At 38.8% G+C, this 3906-nt stretch overlaps 1 pseudogene; it reads right to left on the bottom strand.

The window, feature by feature from the left end:
• Positions 1–464: 464 nt before the first annotated feature.
• Positions 465–2981, bottom strand: LOC131594853 (eukaryotic translation initiation factor 3 subunit B-like; annotated as a pseudogene).
• Positions 2982–3906: the final 925 nt, after the last annotated feature.

The following is a 3906-nucleotide window of genomic DNA, read 5'->3' as shown; positions in this document are numbered from 1 at the left end:
TTTATCATGTGATAACCATCGTGTCTACTAGCATATTTTTGACATAAGGGAAGGTACATGGATTAAGTAGATAGACACTTGGTCAAGGAACAACGTTAACCTCACAATCACAATATAGTAGAACACCATAGACACGGACTTAAGATGACAATGACATACTCAAAAAGTTCTCATATGACAAACTTACAGAGTTCTCAAATAGACAAACTTACAGAGTTCTCAAATAGACAGAACATATGCTTGTGTGTGTGGGAATGTATATGGTTTGTATTTAAAGGATTGTATATTAACAAAACATTACCATTTCCAAAAAATTGAGTGATAATTACCGATTGTGTCAAACTTAACTTTAAAATCAGGTTAACTTTTGCACAATACAAAAGAAAACAAGTGGGAAATAATTGGAAGTAAAATAAAATTGACAGTCCAATATGGCATTGACCTCCTGAAATACAATAATAGTATTGAAACAAATTTCTTCATGCATTAGAAAGTACTAAGATGGCATGGTATAAGTTAACAGACTTGTGTCTGAAAAAAGGTACAAAAATCGTCTATCACGTTCAATTTTATGAAGAAAAAGGGAATTCCGGTTCTAAAAAAGGAATGGAAAAACTACAAAATTGGGTCTACAAAGATGAACACAGAGACACTGCCCAACTAGCTACAACGCCTGGTCAAATAAATAAAATGGTTTAATACCACCAACTTCAGCTACATACCGCATTACATCACTCCTGACCATACTCAAACTGAATGATCTCTTTGGTAACATCAACTACCTCTTCAACTTCAATGTCCTTTGCCTCGTATTCCTCTTCCTCGTCACTAGCTTCTCCGTCCCTCAGATGCATCCTCTCTAACCTCTCTTCTTCATGCATCAGCTTCCACTCATTGACCCACTTGTCCCAATCTTCTTTCAAGACCTTGCGCCTCTCACGCTCCTGCTCACTCAGCAACAACGAAACATCTTGATCTTCTGCTTCATATTTCTTACTATACTTCTTCAAGTTCTTTGCAATCTCTTCCTCTTTCTCGGGAGTCAAGAAGGGTGGTGGCCTTGGTCTCCATAAGAACTATAATTTGAAAGGTAAAAAACAACATGAGATTGGTTAGTATGAAGAGAAAAGGCAGTAGAACAAATTATACTTTTAACACTAATGGAAAATTACCATGTCCAAAACTAAAACCATTTAAACATTGTTCATAAAACAAATAATTCTTTGAACGATTGTAATACAAAAAGACAAGCAATGCATTAAGTACTAATGATATTATAGTTACCTGAAAGAAGTGATCCTTCAATATCCGATAAAGATGTTTGCCATTGAAAGACCATATATTGAATCCATTTTCCATTTCATGAACCGAAGTCACAGCAGTTGCAACATACCTTACGATCAGTAAAAAGACAAAAGGTCAAACATTTAAGTGCTAGGATAATTATAATTAACTGGTTTTGCACAAATTTATCCATGAACTGCTGCATTAGTCAGCAATATCATGACTTGTTTGGATAAACAATATACCTTCCAGTTGGATCCCATTCAACGTCGGTTGCCATAAAATGATCAGTAGTAGCCATGGTTTCAAGCTCATCAACGTTGTAAAATTCCAACAGTCCATTGAAGCCTTTCAACCCTGCTAATACAATGAAGCGTCCTGCAGGAGACCAAAATAAAGCATTTGCCTGCTTTCCTTTCAGAGTAGTGATATTGAAACACGGCCAGTGTTCTGAGCAGTCCGCATAGAATAGATACTAATATCAGGCTTAGGATTGTCGCCGTGAATAACGGCAAACCTATGTCCCTTTGGCTCCCAAGCAAATGCAATGATCTTATCATTCTTATTCTCAAGCTCTAGAACTTCAATCGGTATGTCACGTTCCTTAATACGGAAAAGCTCAAAGCCAGTGTAAGTGCTTTTCTTTGTCTTGGTATATCGGTCCACATTAACAGCAAGGTAATCCCCATTGCTCTGCCAGTACATCTTGCAGTCACTGACACTAAAAAGGTTTTTCTGTCTGAGTTCTTCTTTGCTGGGGATTGAAACAAGACTTACCTACAAAATCGTAAAAGAACATAAATTTAGTTAATATAAAAATACAACTATTTAATATAAAACTATTGAGTAGAAGAAAAACCCATGACATGACCATAAAGCCAAGGATAACAAATATTTACCCTGGCAGGCTGGTTCCCACCTCCTGTCTCAGGAACAAACAGTGAAATGATTGGATCAGTTGGTGACCAGCTGAAATCCATTATATTTTCAACCTTTAAGGATTTTTTGTCAACGAGAGAAAATGTTTCTGCCTCATATACTGAAAGTACATTCTTCCCCATCCTAGCAAAGTACTTATCTTCCCTTCCACCACTCCATCTGCAAAGCCAATAAAACAAATTCATTACTAAATAAGGAGTGAAAAATGCTAAAATATTTATGCTAGATATGTAGAGATCGTACTTGAAAACAGGCCAAGACACCCCAGTGACACCCCCGGTACCTCCGATAGCAAAATCATCAGCACTTCCCTTAAAATCTCTCATCACTTTACCAGTTCTCACATCAAATATATTTATTATAACCCTCTAGAGGAAGAAAGTTGATGTCAGATATAATGTCACAAAAAACTCAAAAGAAACAGCAAAAGAGAGGACACTTACATTAGCATCCCGGGGATTGCTTGGTTCATGGCTGCTATATGTTACCAAATACTTCTCACCAGGTGAAAAATCAATTAGCTTCACCTGTTATTTATACTATTATCAACATTAATTAATGTAAATAAAATAATATATAGTATAAACAACATAAAGAAAAGCTCAAAAAAAGACCTGGGGATGAGCATAACGCATGAGTCGATTGAAGGTTGTAGCACCTCCCCAGACTGCTGCCCCCTGACGGTGAACTGTTGCCAAGTATGTGCCCAGAGGAGACCATTGTACAAAACTCTCAGTCCAAAACTGTAATTCAAAAAATATATGAACATTGTACAGGGATGAAGTGAAACACCCCATACATATATGTCTAGAATAATATGTAGTGATGCTATAAATGGTACAAGAAACATACATAAGCGGTAAAGACAAGAAAAAAAATCATATACAATTCAAGCTTCCAACTAAGATATATACGATCGACTTGTCTTCAGCAATACACAGCGGAAAGATAACGTCTAACGAGGTCTTCCTGCCATTAGCTTGTCCACAGTCTTCAAAGCAATCCGTCAAACAATCCGTCTACTTCAAACCTGCTCCTGAAAAATAATAAGATGATTGGGTTGAGATTACTAAATCTCAGTGAGTTCCCCTATCTTACGGGTTCGCTCGGTCCTACAAGGTGCATGCAATCAAACGGATTCACCGAGAATCCGGGTTTTTCCTCACGGCCAGGTACAAGTACAAACAAGGGTAACGCCACCATTGGAAGTCCCATAACTGTCCAATGAGGCACAACAACAAGCACAAGCCAAGTACAAACAGATATGCAGACCCGTACCCATGTACGAGAAATCCAGGAGTAAGTGTACGTCCCACTCATTAGGCTACGCAATCCACACCCTCGGTGAGTAACCAAGTACATAGCATCAAGAGACTTGCACAAGCACATCGCAAGACTAATCGGATACTCTTCCTAAATGGAATCCATCCGAGATGAGTTGTCACCGTGACATTGCCTAAATGGCGTCCGGCCCCATCATTGTCCACACGCAGATGAGTTACGCCGAGTGCAAACACGCCTTCTTGACAGTACAAGCCCACCGGGCGAAAGCCTAGTGATCTTGCCTACGTGGCATCACTAGAGGTGAATCGGAAGTAATGTCGCCTACATGGCATTACTTCTCCACCATACCAAGCACGCTGATGTGTAACGCAAGTGTGGAAGTGCCCCCTACGGCCCTCA

This window comes from Vicia villosa, linkage group LG4 (genome assembly GCF_029867415.1).
Source record: "Vicia villosa cultivar HV-30 ecotype Madison, WI linkage group LG4, Vvil1.0, whole genome shotgun sequence".
NCBI lineage: Eukaryota > Viridiplantae > Streptophyta > Magnoliopsida > Fabales > Fabaceae > Vicia > Vicia villosa.
Note: the sequence above shows the minus strand (reverse complement) of the source record. Positions and strands in the feature narration are given on the sequence as shown.